Source organism: Oncorhynchus masou, chromosome 5 (genome assembly GCF_036934945.1).
Source record: "Oncorhynchus masou masou isolate Uvic2021 chromosome 5, UVic_Omas_1.1, whole genome shotgun sequence".
In the NCBI taxonomy this organism is placed as follows: Eukaryota; Metazoa; Chordata; class Actinopteri; order Salmoniformes; family Salmonidae; genus Oncorhynchus; species Oncorhynchus masou.
In genome coordinates this window covers 73107078-73122926 of record NC_088216.1, presented here as the reverse complement: position 1 = coordinate 73122926, position 15849 = coordinate 73107078, and the positions used below count along the sequence as shown (strand labels likewise).

The window sequence follows — 15849 nt, the reverse complement described above, 5'->3', positions numbered from 1 at the left end:
CTCCCAGACCATGAGAAACAATACTCTTTGGCCTGAATGCCAAGCTTCACGTCTGGAGGAAACCTGGCACCATCAGTACAGTGAAGCATAGTGCTGGCAGCATCATGCTGTGGGAATGCTTTTCAGTGGCAAGGACTGGCAGACTAGTCAGGATCGAGGCAAAGATGAACGGAGCAATGTACAGAGAGATCCTTGATGAAAACCTGCTCCAGAGCGCTCAGGACCTCAGACTGGGGCGACGGTTCACCTTACAACAGGACAATGACCCAAAGCACACAGCCAAGACAACGCAGGAGTGGCTTTGAGAAAAGTCTCTGAATGTCCAGAGCCTGGACTTGAACCCGATCGAAAATTTCTGGAGAGACCTGAAAATAGCTGTGCAGCGACGCTCCCCTTCCAACCTGACAGAACATGAGAGGATCTGCAGAGAAGAATGGGAGAAACTTCCAAAGTACAGGTGTGCCAAGTTTGTAGCGTCATACCCAAGAAGACTCGAGGCTGTAATTGTCCTTCAAGAAAGTACTGGGTCTGAACACTTTTAGTTGCTTTGTCGTTATGGGGTATTGTGTGTGGATTGATGATAACATTTTAATCCATTTTAGAATAAGGCTGTAACCTAAAAAAATGTGGAAAAAGTCAAGGGGTCTGAATACTTTCCAAAGGCACTCTTTCTCCTCTCTCTCTCTCTCTCTCTCTCTCTCTCTCTCTCTCTCTCTCTCTCTCTCTCTCTCTCTCTCTCTCTCTCTCACATACATACACATATCACACATACACAAATATTTGTTGATTCCCATTCAAATCCTATTTCCCTAACCTTTAACCTAACTTAACCTTAACCCCAAACCCCTAAACTTAACCCCCAATGCTAACTCTAATACTAATTGTAACCCTAAACTTTATCACTAAGCCTAACATGTTTTCTTGTAGGGACTGGTGAAATGTCCCCACTTGTCTGGACTTCTGGTCCCCACAAGGATAGTAAACACGCACACAAATACTGTAAATACTCTTTCACAATAATAGGGAGGTACCCAACAGGAATTAAATACTGTGTTTGTCATTTCTTTGGATTGAAGGAGTGCCATAGATTTCATAATTTCCAACTGACAATAATATCTTCCTCTTTTTCTTCTTTTTACTTTTATTCCCCCTCCATTCTATCTCTCTTTTTCTCTTTCTCTCTCTCTCTCTCTCTCTCTCTCTCTCTGTCTCTCTCTCTTTCTCGCTCTCTTCCACCTGCTGTGCCATCCTCCAGCCTGGAGACTCCAGTGGTGACCCCCTGTGGAGACAGAGATCAAAGTAAGTGACTGGAGTCAGACCCCATTGACACAACCATACAGTAGAACCAGAGACAGACTCCTAATAGACATGACAGATCTATACTCAAATACTCCTATTAAATTGACTACATCGAAGGACAAGTGTTTCCCTGTGAACAGTGTTTCCTTCTACCCTAAGAAAAAAAGGTGCTATCTAGAACCTAAAAGTTGTTTTTTGGCTGTCCCCATATGAGAACCCGTTGAAGAACCCTTTTTGTTTTCAGGTAGAATCCTTTCCACAGATACTCTACATGGAACCCAAAAGGGTTCTACATAGAACCAAAAAGGATTCTCCTATGGGGACAGCCAAATAACCCTTTTGAAACCCTGTTTTCTAAGAGTGGTGCATCCATAGTAAACTTGATGAAGATATATCTCAGAGAAATATAAAAATGCAAATGTTTACAGGGTCATCTGATGAAAAGGTCGCAAACGATAAATGTGATTTTGCATAATAACTGGTGCTGTTGTAAATGGATCACTTGGTCAGTTGCTTTTTACTTTCAATGAAGCAGAAATGATAGTGACAATGCATGATTAACATAGGTTCCAGATATCCCTTTAATCCACACAACCGTATAGTCACAGTTGTGACTGAATTCAAGGCAAAAACATGACCAGATCATATATTCAGGTTCATGTCTGCAACCCTCCTCGCACCATCTCTCAAGTCATTTACACTCTGTGTGGTGTATAAACAAATTCAAAGCAAACAATGAGCAGAGTTCACACTGCAAAACTATTTCAAAGCACTGTAAACACTAAACATGGCTGACCTTCCTCCTGACCACACCACCAACACACAGAGGAGGCTCAGCCTTAAATCTGGTGTTTGCATTAAGATTCATTTTGACCTTGACAAGACATGTTGTGGGTTACATGTATCTGTTCAGTCTCTGTCTGTTTTGGTTTGATATTTGTTGTATTCTGTGACCATATGGACATGATCCTCAGTCGCTATGCATTTGATTTAACAGTTTGTCTCCCATTGGGCTTGATAGTGTTGTTGTTGAATTAGGGTATCAGACATTAGTTAAGAGCTCTGGATAGCTCTTCTAGACCCAGTTACTGTCCCTCACTGCTGGGCAGAACTATACTGATTTATATGAGCTATACTGGTTTTTATGAACTATACTGGTTTAAATGAACTATACTGGTTTATATGAACAATTAACTATACTGGTTTCTATGAACTATACTGGTTTCTATGAACTATACTGGTTTATATTAGCTATACTGGTTTATATGAACTATACTGGTTTCTATGAACTATACTGGTTTGCATGAACTATGAACTATACTGGTTTATATGAACTATACTGGTTTATATGAGCTATACTAGTTTATATGAGCTATACTGGTTTATATGAGCTATGAACTATACTGGTTTATATGAACTATGCTGGTTTATATGAACTAGGTGACCAAGAACCCGATGGTCACTGACAGAGCTCCAGACAGGACAATCATCTCTGCAGCACTCCACAAATCAGGTCTTTATGGTAGAGTGGTCAGCCACTCCTCAGTAAAAGGTAAATTACAGCCTAAGGCACCTAATGGACTCTCAGACCATGAGAAACAAGATTATCTGGTCTAATGAAACCAAAATGGAACTCTTTGGCCTGGATGCCAAGTGTCATGTCTGGAGGAAACCTGGCACCATCCCTACTGTGAAGCATGGTGGTGGCAGCATCATGCCGTGGCAATGTTTTCCAGCAGCAGGGCCTGGGAGACTAGTCAGGATCAAGGGAAAGATGAACGCAGCAAAGTACAGAGAGATCCTTGATGAAAACCTGATCCAGAGCACTGAGGACCTTGAATGGGGCAAAGGTTCACCTTCCAACAGGAGAAATACCCTAATCCCACAGCCAGGACAACGCATGACTGGCTTTGGGACAAGACTCTGAATGTCCTTGAGTGGCTCAGCCACAGCCCGGACTTGAACCTGATTGAACATCGCTGGAGTAACCTGAAAGTAGCTGTGCAGCAACGCTATAATTAAGTGATAATGCCAGAGAAGCCGGTGTTTGGTGCCAATATACAGTGCCTTGCGAAAGTATTCGGCCCCCTTGAACTTTGCGACCTTTTGCCACATTTCAGGCTTCAAACATAAAGATATAAAACTGTATTTTTTTGTGAAGAATCAACAACAAGTGGTACACAATCATGAAGTGGAACAACATTTATTGGATATTTCAAACTTTTTTAACAAATCAAAAACTGAAAAATTGGGCGTGCAAAATTATTGAAGCGAGCGTTGGACTAGTAACCGGAAGGTTGCAAGTTCAAATCTCTGAGCTGACAAGGTACAAAATCTGTCGTTCTGCCCCTGAACAGGCAGTTAACCCACTGTTCCTAGGCCGTCATTGAAAATAAGAATTTGTTCTTAACTGACTTGGCTAGTAAAATAAAGGTAAAAAAAACAACAACAAAAAAACAATGAGCGAACGAGGCATAGAACATTTGCTCACTTATCAGGACACTGTTGTTCAGAGGAGCTAGCTAACAACACTGTTATCACAATCACTTAAAACTGCAGCTGGAAAGACTGCAAACTAGCTGCACTTCATTTCATTTGACCTTTATTCAATTTACATTTATTTTTATATATCCATAAAAAAATTATGCCAGCTGATTCATGATTTCAACTGGCTGAGAAACACTGCCCGACTGTCTATCTCGTCCCGACTCCCAACACGTTCATTACTATGGGACAGCTGGAGATTGAATTTGAATATTGAAACAATGTTGCAAATGTCGGAGAGATAGACAGCAAGGTTTATACAAATCTCCGCTGTTGAAAACTAAATGTTAGTCTAAAAGATGTGAGATAATGTGTAGATGCTTTTTTATAGTGGAGATCAAGTTGATAAATTGCTAGATGCTTTTTATAGTGGAGATCAAGTTTATAAATTGCTTGGCTGGGCTGATGAGACAGTGGATTGTGCAGTCAGTTGGAACAGAGTAAATAGGCGTTTTAATGGCATAGATTTAGCCGGTGGTAACTTGTGGAACAGAAACCGGCTGGAATGCGGTTTTAACCAATCAGCATTCAGGATTAGATCCACACATTGTATAATGGTTTATATGAACTATACTGGTTTATATGAAATATACTGGTTTATTTGAACTCATATCCTTCTCTGTGTTTCCCTCAGTGGAGTCGGGGGGTGATTGTGAGGTGCCGTGAACTCCCCCTTAATAAAGCCCAGCTGTGGAATGATCAAATAGTGGATCTAATTAAAGCGCTGGCGTTCACCAATGTAGAATTCTCTCTGGAATGATAACAACCTGTGATATGTGCAGTGGAATGAGCTGGGCAGGTCTTGGGGAATGAGGGGATTGTGTGGCAAGCCATGTTGTTCACATATATTCATTTCATACACAGATCAAAATCCCAACATTTTACCATGCCTGCTTTTATGTACTATATTCTATATCTGAAAGGGGTAGGGGGTTGAAAAACAAGGACAAATAAAAGCCAGCTAAAGACCTAGTCATGATTCCTGCATTTTCACGGACCCTGTAACCAAAATACAGGTATCAGGTCAGTGTGACTGGTTCACTGTTCTTCTGCAGGTAAACCCATTAACACGTCTATTGTTAAACACCTCCCTAAATTGAAATGTAAACAGCCTCCATGATTTAACAACACCCCTCACCCCTCCCAGTTTGCCAGTTCCCCACTGATACAGTTGACGTCGGAAGTTTACATACACTTAGGTTGTTTTTCAACCACTCCATAACTTTCTTGTTAACAAACTATAGTTATGGCAAGTCGGTTAGGACATCTACTTTGTGCATGATACAAGTAATTTTTCCGACAACTGTTTACAGATAGATTATTTCACTTATAATTCACTGTATCACAATTCCAGTGGGTCAGAAGTTTACATACACTAAGTTGACTGTGCCTTTAAACAGATTGAGAAATTCCAGAAAATGATGTCATGGCTTTAGAAGCTTCTGATAGGCTAATTGACATCATTTGAGTCATTTGGAGGTGTACCTGTGGATGTATTTCAAGGCCTACCTTCAAACTCAGTGCCTCTTTCCTTGTCATCATGGGATAATCAAATGAAATCAGCCAAGACCTCAAATAAAGAATTGTAGACCTCCACAAGTCTGGTTCATCCTTGGGAGCAATTTCCAAACGCCTGAAGGTACCACGTTCATCTGTACAAACAATAGTACGCAAGTATAAACATCATGGGACCACGCAGCCATCATACCGCTCAGAAAGAAAACACGTTCAGTCTCCTAGAGATGAACGTACTTTGGTGAGAAAAGTGCAAGTCAATCCCAGAACAACAGCAAAGGACCTTGTGAAGATGCTGAAGGAAACAGGTGCAAAAGTATCTATATCCACAGTAGAATGAGTCCTATATCGAAATAACCTGAAAGGCCGCTCAGCAAGGAAGAAGTCACTGCTCCAAAATCGCTATGAAAAAGCCAGACTCCGGTCTGCAAATGCACATGGGGACAAAGATTGTACTTTTTGGAGAAATGTCCTGTGGTCTGTTGAAACAAAAATAGAACTGTTTGGCCATAAAGACCATTGTTATGTTTGGAGGAAAAAGGGGGAGGCTTGTAAGCTGAAGAACACCATCCCAACCGTGAAGCACGGTGGTGGTTTCATCATGTTGTGGGGGTGCTTTGCTGCAGGAGGGACTGGTGCATTTCACAAAATAGATGTCCAATGCTGTGGCAAAATGGCTTAAGGACAACAAAGTCAAGCTATTGTAGTGGCCATTACAGAACCTGACCTCAATCCTATAGAACATTTGTGGGCAGAACTGAAAAGGTTTGTGCGAGCAAGGAGGCTTGCAAACGTGACTCAGTTCCACCAGCTCTGTCAGGAGGAAAGGGACAAAATTCACCCAACTTATTGTGGGAAGCTTGTGGAAGGCTTCCCGAAACGTTTGACCCAAGTTAAACAATTTAAAGTCAATGCTACCAAATACTTATTGAGTGTATATAAACTTCTGACCCACTGGGAATGTGATGAAAGAAATTAAAGCTGAAATAATTCATTCTCTCTACTATTATTCTGACATTTCACATTCTTAAAATAAAGTGGTGATCCTAACTGACGTACTCTGATTAAATGTCAGAAATGGTGAAAAACTGAGTTCAAATGTATTTGGCGAAGGTATATGTAAACTTCCCACTTCAACTGTATGTATAAAAGTGGTATACCTGCAAGAAAGCTGTGTGTAAGGGGATGTTTGAAAGGGGTTCATACAAACATTGCCGTATATATTTTTTTACAGGTAATATGCCACATCTTCTCTCTGAAATGGGTAGTAAAGATGCCAGGAGGAAGCTAATGAAGGCCAGACAGATCCTCTGGATGCAGGCCTTAAATGATCCCTCAGAATACATTAGAGACTTGCAATGTTGTGGAATATTTACAACGTTGCAGATTCTTTAGGTATATGTTTTGGTATGCTGATGATATGTTGTGATACTGAAGGTATCTCGAGGTTTGATACGGCTGGTTGAGAGGGTATATTATCAGGTGTTCAATCAGTAGTATTCTGTTGTGTGTTGTATTAAGCCCCGATCTGTCGTTTCTAGTTTTGTGTGTTTGCAAAACAGGTTGATATTGAATGGAACAAATCAATGTTTTGTCATCTGATAATGTAAATGAGCCACCTAAATATTCCCCTTCTGTGCTATTTACATAACCAGTTTGGTCTTTAATACTTGTGGAAATTCAAACGTTTGTCTAATTTGCCAATTATTATTTGTTATTATAAAAAGTGTTTTAGGATGAGAGGTAGGCTAAATGTCATTTTGGTATCACAAACACTAATTACATAAATAGAAGATAACACAAAAATAAAAGAACGCTCTTTGACAGTTTTGTCTCAGACAAGTGTTTGATGAATATAACACAGACAATCCTTTGCATGTAAATTTATCCAGAACTTGCAATTACTAGGCACTTTTGAATATTGATTAGAGAAGACAAGGAGACAGAAGTGAAGCACTTATGAATGTATGAAAGAGCTTCTGAAACAGTGCCATTAGTAACTACTTCTCAGCCTCTTTAGTGCTGCTCTTCCCACTAAATGCAGGCTGATGTGACTGGTGATGAGAAACAATGTCATTTCATTACTGCTGATATTGCATGATGTGTACTTCATAGATGTATGGTACAATAATAAATTAGCAATGGTCATCACTGATGTATTTAAGCTTACAATGTAAGTCTCACGTGGAATATATTCTGCCACTTTCTTTAAAGGCACTTAAAGCACTTCATACTATTTATGTCTGTCCAAGAAAATGTGCATTGTTAAGCCTATAAACCCTTGATAGTGATTTGATTTAAAGCATTAAAGTATTTCTATAGACATTGGGGAAAGAAATTGATTCTCAATATAAACGTATGGCAATATTGAGGAGGTCTTAGGTTAAGTGAATACTTTCCATAATTTTTTCCCTTAAATTACCTTTTTCCATGGCCATTAAGAAATACACATTTTGAATATTGTTTCAGCACTCCTTGCATGATTGAGAACATACACTTCAACACTATGTTACCCAAAGTAGTTGCTTACAATAAACTGACTCAAAGTGAGTATTTGACAGTGGTTGTACAGCCAGTGATGTGTCCCACCTCCTGACCTTCCAAACTGTGGACATGCAGGTTCTTGGCCCAGACTCTCTGTCTGTCTGTCTGTCTGTCTGTCTGTCTGTCTGTCTGTCTGTCTGTCTGTCTGTCTGTCTGTCTGTCTGTCTGTCTGTCTGTCTGCCTGCCTGCCTGCCTGCCTGCCTGCCTGCCTGCCTGTCTACACATAGAGAGGATGAGGCGCGTGGAGCGACGTGCTGCTCGGCTTGTGTCTGGCTCGCAGACATGAAGCTACGACATGATGTGACAAGCAACAGATGTGTCACACTGCCTGGAATCAACAAGCCATCCTGAGCTGAGCTGAGCATGCAGTCAGACACGGCTCCTGTGAACTGAACACTGCGCTGCTGGCAGTCGCAGGCAAGCGCTGCTCCTAGCTTTCTGTCTGAGCTGAGGGACGACAGGGCAGGCCTGGTTACTGGGCCTCTCTCTGACGCTGCCTCCCAGTCACTCTGACATCTGAGGTCTGGACTGGAGCTCTGATCAGATAGACCGTACTGTATGCTCTCAAAGGCCCTCACAGACACACACAGCCACAGTGAGATAACAGAGTGCTCTATGTTGAGCACAGAGTGATTTGATTGACTATAACAGCATGAAATAGGGTACATGTTTTATTGTGTACTTGTTTACTACTTAGTACTGTAATATGGTCTTCCCCAGTTTATGCTTTTCAGGTTATATATTTAGTAAATGGATGAGCTTCTATCAGAGACAGAAAAGAGTCTGGCTCTCTGAGAGGAAGAAACCTAAGCCACACTATAGATTCATCCGATCATCCTAGTGTATGCAAAACCATTTTGTCTGTTTGACTGGCTGTAAAACTGTAACAAATGTTGGTGATATGAGGGACAACCTTAATAATATCCTCTGCAGTTTAATTAATCTTCTGATCTGTTCGGCCTTGTAAGCAAATTGTGTGAGCTTGAGTTAGTGAGGGTGAGCAACAGGAATACTTTGTCTCAACAAGTGAACAGATGCAGGGTTACTAGAGTCACCCTGCATCTGTTTACCACAAGAAAGCCACATGATGCTGGAGCTCCATGGCTGCATTTATACAGGCAGCCCAATTCTGATATGTGAAAAGATCTGATGTGATTGGTAAATTCGTGGAAAAATATCAGAATTGGGCTACCTGTGTAAACTCAGCCCATGTGTATAATTGAGCTATTTTCCTTGGCTCTGTTGTAACCTGTGCTAACTTATTGTTATGTCCTTCAGCCTCACTCACTCACTGCTGCTAAACTTTCCGTCATAGCATGGGGAGACATTTTTATGATCATAATCACGCCTCGCCAACACAGCTATGTAAATATAGTATTATCGGCAATTCCAATTTGGTTAAGTGGCATGAATGTGGGTAATATACAGACAGTTCTATCTCTGCGATATAGGCTGCAGTTAGGAATCAGGGGTAACTTGCTTTTAGGTAATAGAGCTATTTTACAGGAATCTAATCATGTCAAATAGTAAAAGGAAAAACAACAATATTTCTGACTTTACAAAAACGGCATGGTTGTGAAGAATTAATGTGTTGATGTGCAACTCCAGTTCACGTATATGGAAATTTAAATGGAATATCTAGATCTGAATTGTGTTATTTCAATATTCAAATATTAATACAAAATAATTGAATGCTGCATGACTAACTATTTGCATACAGCTGCTTGGTGAACAGAGATACTTGTGAAAGAGAAACGGGAATTTAGTGAGTGGCACACAAACAAACCTTTTGTCTTCCTGTTATAGGCAAATGGAAGTACAGTGTTGATGTGCATGTACTGTACTGACATAATACATGATGTACTTGTTTTTAATAACAAAAATGTGTACTGTAATTCAGCATTCGGGGCGGCAGCGTAGCCTAGTGGTTAGAGCATTGGACTTGTAACCAGAAGGTTGCAAGTTCAAACCCCTGAGCTGACAAGGTACAAATCTCTCGTTCTGCCCCTGAACAGGCAGTTAACCCACTGTTCCTAGGCCATCATTGAAAATAAGAATTTGGTCTTAACTGACTTGCCTAGTTAAATAAAGGTGAATTTTTTTTTTATCTCGTGACATAATTCAATGCCTGAAATGCCAACTTTGGAAACCTTTCACATTGTTCCTATTTATCCAAAGGATCCAATATCCTTGAATGCCTGGCTAGTATGAACTCAATTCCACAGTGAGAGACATTTTTTTGGACGGAGCATCGTCATTACTCTTTGAGTTCCAGCATAATAGATGCTATTGTGTCCCAACTGTAGATGTTTGTTTGAATTCCACCACTCAATCTGCCTTTTTCTTAGAAATATATGTTACACCCAACAAGCAGCCCTTCTCTCCTCCTCCTCCACCTCCTCTCATCTGTTAGTGTGGGAATGTGCCTGTAGGTCAGGCATTGGGAAGACAGACGGAGTGGGAGGGGTGGATGCGGAGGGGGGGTAGGACCCCTCCAATATTTGACGGGGTTAAACATTGTGAAATATTGCCACTGCAAGCTGTGACATCTGTAGCAAGTATAAACGCAAACTGTAATTAAGTAGAATCAGCGATTTAAAATTCTATATGCTACCTAATAACAGGCAGTAATGAATAATTTAAGGGAAGGGGCTGCCGTCTGACATTTTTTCTCCTGTGTTTAAATTTAGCCAGTGTCATTGTCCGGCACTTTGATTAATTGGTTATCACTCTTAACTATACATCTCCATGAAATATCTCTTTCCATCTGTCATTAAACAGCACATGGAAATTGGTTCTATATTTCCAATCAGGTACTGCAGACACGCATGTAATTAGATTAAAAAAATTACAAAAATAGCCACCAGGATGTTAACCATAGTACACCGTTATGACTGCGACCATATATGGAGTACCATGTGTGGAGTTGCTATTCTTTTATCTGTTGCATTAGGCTTGTGCACATTGCTCAGCCCAAAATGACATTGAATGATTCTGTATGATAATGGGATTGAGAGCTCATACTGTCATACATTTGTATGATCAGCCTAAATGTGGTTTTAAACAGGACTCTGTGAAGGCGCTTTATTGCTGGTGCTCGACCTGAGACCTGAGAGCTGAGAGCTGAAAGAGGCCTGGTCTACACAGTGAAGAGTGACCAGTCAGCCAGAGATTGGCTAGCCTGTCAAATAAAGATTAGTCCTTCATTTCTTCATCTAATCCCTGTAAATCTCTCACGAAAGAACTTTGGGAACAGAGAGCTGGTACCGGAGCACGGCTTTACAGCTTGTGTCTTTTCCTTTATCTCTACATGTTCACCTCAGTGAACAGAACAACCTGTTGTTTTCAATTGCTGTGGTCAATCCCTCTGGCAGACATGTTTGGATTACAGATTTCAAGTAGCGGTTTAAATTGGGACATTTTTTCCCAGGTACAGTAATTAGGCGATTAGATTTTTTTTTTTTTGTGAATGGTAGAGTGTTTTCAGGGTAAACTTCTTCTGTAGCAACGTCACATAGTCATTAAGAAAAGCAAGTTAGACTGAACTTTGATAGCCATTCACACTCTGTAAACTACCCAAAGGCTTTGTAGTAGTGTGAACCTTTCCAGTTAAATATCTCCACATTAAGCTATTGGATGTCTCTCTTTGGTTTCCTCTTCAACATTTTTGATCATTATTTTTATAGAATTATTAATTTGTATGTGTTAAATTATTGAATGAAGTTAATATATGATCAAATGAATTTTAACATTCTCTAAAATATTAATGATCGATGTTAAAAACTATGAAGTTAGAGACCTATTAACATAATCATAAACAGACACAGAAGAGTTTTTCAAGTTTGTCAAAGTCAAGTTTGCAGGGTGGACTGACTGACCTCATGGGGATTTCTCTAGATCTCCCTCTAGGGTCAGTTCATAGGGAATAACTATGTTTAGTTGGCTGTCTGTGTGCTTCCTGTCTGACCAGTGTCAAGGGTGGGTGCAGCTCAGGGCTCAGGGCAGGTGGGGGGACTTGATGAGCTTCGTCTGCATGTGATCTGTCACATCTCAACTGTCTGCAGCGGACTCCAGATCAGTCAGAGGGCAGGAGAGGAACATTACAGAGATACTTGGAGCCCTGTTTAGGTCCTACTTTCAACTCTCTGATTGGCAGGTAGAGCCCCAATGAGATGCATTGTTCACTGTTCTTTTAACCCCTGCTACCCCTGCTTGTCTGAGACTCCCAACTAGTTCAACTGAGAGTATTTGGTTGAACAGTGCTGTTGTTTTTTTTAAAGATTTTTTAAAAGTTATAAAGTATTTGCAGTGAATATAGTTGAACCAATGGCTTCAGGAGAGTTTAATCTACTCTTTTTTTAATCTATCTGTTTTGATTTATCTATTTCTTTCTTCTTTTTGATAACAAGTTTTCAACAAAGATTATATTTTTAATGTCTTTAGTGTGTTCTTACAGTTGCCCCATTGTATAAATAAATATGGAAATCAGAAGAAAAAAAATCAATTTCTGTAACCATAGTGATAAGCACCTTAAAATGTGTTTACATTAATGATGTTTTAAATGTTAATATCAGTTGAGAGCATAAGAAAGATGACATGATAGACTCATTATTCAAAATCTGATAGCCAGGGAGAAGTACATTTTTTCAAATATTTGATATTTAAATTATTTTCAAATGATCCGAGACATGAGCAGAGCAAAGGTGTGTAGTTTCCTCTGGTGATACTTCGAGTGTCTGTGTTTCCTTGGTGTGTCTCCGGCTCATTAATGTTCTAAGCCTGTGAGAGAACCAGCGGAACTGTACTCCATAACCCATGGCACTGTGCTGTGTGCTGTGTTGTGTGAGACCTCGGGCCCCATGCATACATGCACACACAGACATCCCCCAGCCGTTTAAAGTCCACCGGTTCATTCAGAAAGGGATGGCCGCCGAGCTGTCCTGATTAAAATAACAATAGTCTAATTAACTCGACCTCGGTGTCAGTGCACAAAACGGATGCTTGCCCTCCACTTTCTGTCTAAAAAAACCTTTGTCTTCACTCCGTCCCAAAAAATAAGATGTTTTTCAGGCAAACGCCTCAACCCAACTCGATGAGATTTGCTAATGGCAATATTTTTTTATAAGCTAATTAAATCTAGGCAAAGTTTCTATATTTTGTCCTTCTGTGAAATCCTTGAGGTATCCTCCATTTGGGGGATAGTATTACAAGCACCTTCAAGCACTGTTTAAGTCGTTTAAAATATTATATACGATTATAAACCGGTCTGTTTGTGCTCAACCTGATTTTATTTCAAACATGGATAATTACATTCACTCTCCAGTGATCTCCCCCTCTGAAGAGACAGAAGACAGTAGGCTCATCCCCCCCGGGCCCCTCTTTCTCTGCCCCCTAACATCTAGCTCTGTGAACAGACAGACAGACCAGATAAAGACAGGCCAGAGATATAGTATTGAACCAAGTGAACCCATTTTACAGCAAAGTTGAAAATTTTAACCAGATAACAATTTTGTCTTTCATGCTCCACAACAGAGATATTTGAAAGGGGGATTTTGCTCTTGCAATACGATCGGTTGCCATTATTTGATACTCTCATCTAAAGGAAACGGGAGTAGAAAAAAACCCATGAGTGACCGAACTGGAAACGGCTTTCTGTTCTATTATCCCTTTGCTGGTGATTAAGGTCTATAGGGAGATAATTACGCTTTAGTCTTAAGTTAATGAAACAAAAACCTCTCTTCTTCTAAAAGGAAGGGCAGATCATTTGTGCTACTATCTGCAGACATGTCCCACCCTTGACGAGCCACATTGAGAATTGGTTTTGTTTTAAGGTTGGAGTCCCCCCACCCCCTTCCCCTCGCCTGTCAGTCTAGGACTGATATGAGGGATTTCTCGCTGAAGCCAGAAACAATGAGGTCTCTCTCTCGCTCACCAATGCTGGTGTCTGGTAGAATCTGACCATTATAGGTGCATGCAGGTAAAGGGGAAAACAACATCAAATGAAAACATCACAATGTCTTCTGGGATGTGTGCTGAATGGACACAGTAACAAAATATACAAGGGCAAAATACCTCACCCACTGTCCCTAATCTAACAAGGTCTACCAGAAAGTAGCCAAAATGACCTATATAGTCACAGCAAAATATTCCTGCAGCAACAGGATTTGAACGTTTAGTCCACAATGTTGCTTGATCTGCAGCTATCTGAACAATAAAGTCCCTAATGAAAAGTGCCATACTGTTAATATAACCGTGTGTTAGTGTGGGTTTTCAGTGAATTTATGTAAATCACGAAGCTCATCTGCATTTCCTGCGGTGCAGGAAAATTCTTTCTCAGCAACAAAATATTAATCAAATTAAGATTTTACATATGTATGCATTAAATATAAATCAAATGCACAGGTTTGAATTTACTTCTGAAGAAACACAGGTGCCACATGTATAATTTCCCTTCTAACAGCCCAAGGAGACATCTCTTTTGAAATGAATGGAAGTGAAGTGTGGACTAGCCACTGTTTGGTATGTCTGAGCCATGTAGCACAAGTGGCGACCACAGAGCACATATTTAACTGTCCTTGTAGAAGTTCACATCTGGTGTGTGGAGCTGAGCTGGGCGACTCGGCGGCAGGGCAGTCCCTCCTCCCCCGACACCACTCTCACATTTCATCATCTGTTCTCCAGCACCGGGGTGCTCCAGCATAAGTTGGCCGCTCTTGATCCATCTGTTGTTATTGTTTTCCACTGATAATTGGCTTGAACAATGGAATGCCTGTGTCCCCCTGCCTTTGAAACTCTATACCCTGTTTATTTTCCAGAGGTCTCATTTCTGCTCTCTGCGGCTCTCTCCTTCTCTCTCTTCTCTCTCTCCTTCTCTCTGGCCCTCCTCTCCCTGCCCCCCTCTCTCCTCCTTACTCCCTCCCTAGCCTGGTGTCTGCACCTCTCTTCCTCCATTTCTACTTCTCCCCCTTCTAATTTAGAGAGGGGCACATGCAATGACATCTTTGAGTGGGCATCAGTATATCACTCAGCATCTAAAGCTGGGCTCAAGATTTTCTTTGGGCATCGTCTCCCTTTCTCTTTGGTTCACTTGAAGTTTTAGTCATGAAGCCTGGCAGATTCAGGCAGACACTCCAGGAGTCTTGCACCGTTATGAGTTTCTGAATTCATATCCCGAGAGTTGGGGATAAAGAGACAGATAGTTAAAGGGAGGTAGAGAGAGAGCGATAGAGGGAGAGGGAAGGAGAGAGAGAGAGAGAGAGAGGGAGCAAAAATGAGAAAGGGTCTGTAGACTGTAAGAGCTGGACAATTGGGGCTGTTCTAAATCGTATCCGTTTTTTCCCTGGCTTTAGAGACTCAGCCTTTATTTTCTATTCATCCATTAGGGGGTGTCCATACGAGTGCAGCAGGGAGCAGAGAGGGGGATGACTGAAGGCATGATAAGTAGTAGCAGTAGGATACTTTTACTGGATATTGAAAGGAATATTCATACCCAAACATGAGCTACTTTAATTATTTTATTTTATTTTAATTACACTATACCGTTTTAGGTAATGGATCTATCCTTTAGAATGTCCTATATGTGATATAGTATGTCACATTTGCTTACACAAGTTAAGCGAGTAGCTGAAATGTGTATTTTAAAAGTTGAAGATGAGGTATTTGATATTTATGTATTAAAACAACTGATAGAAACAAGTTGTATTTTTAAAAGTCCTACAACAAAAGTCATGTGTTTGAAGTTGGCATGTGTCTTTACCAACTTTGAGCACTCTACTGAGGACAAACTCAGGAGCGTTTTTGTTCTGGACTGGTTGTGTGACCGTTCTGGTGTTTGTTCATTTGTTCTGCTTGCTCTTGTCTAATTAAACGGGCAGAGGACAGGTACGGCTCTCAGCAGGCGCCTGCTCTGCTCTGCCTGGTCTGTGCCAGTCCTTCATTTGCTGAGTG

The 15849-nt window shown here is 40.8% G+C and overlaps 1 protein-coding gene across 9 annotated transcripts in view; it reads left to right on the top strand.

Moving 5' to 3' along the window:
- Positions 1-15849, top strand: part of LOC135540224 (forkhead box protein P1-B-like) — a 246857-nt gene that overhangs the window by 75975 nt on the left and 155033 nt on the right. For all 9 annotated transcript variants that reach the window (XM_064966720.1, XM_064966719.1, XM_064966721.1 and 6 more), the window contains one exon: positions 1256-1299. The gene's annotated coding sequence lies outside the window, so the exon portion shown is untranslated. The remainder of the gene's footprint in view (positions 1-1255; positions 1300-15849) is intronic.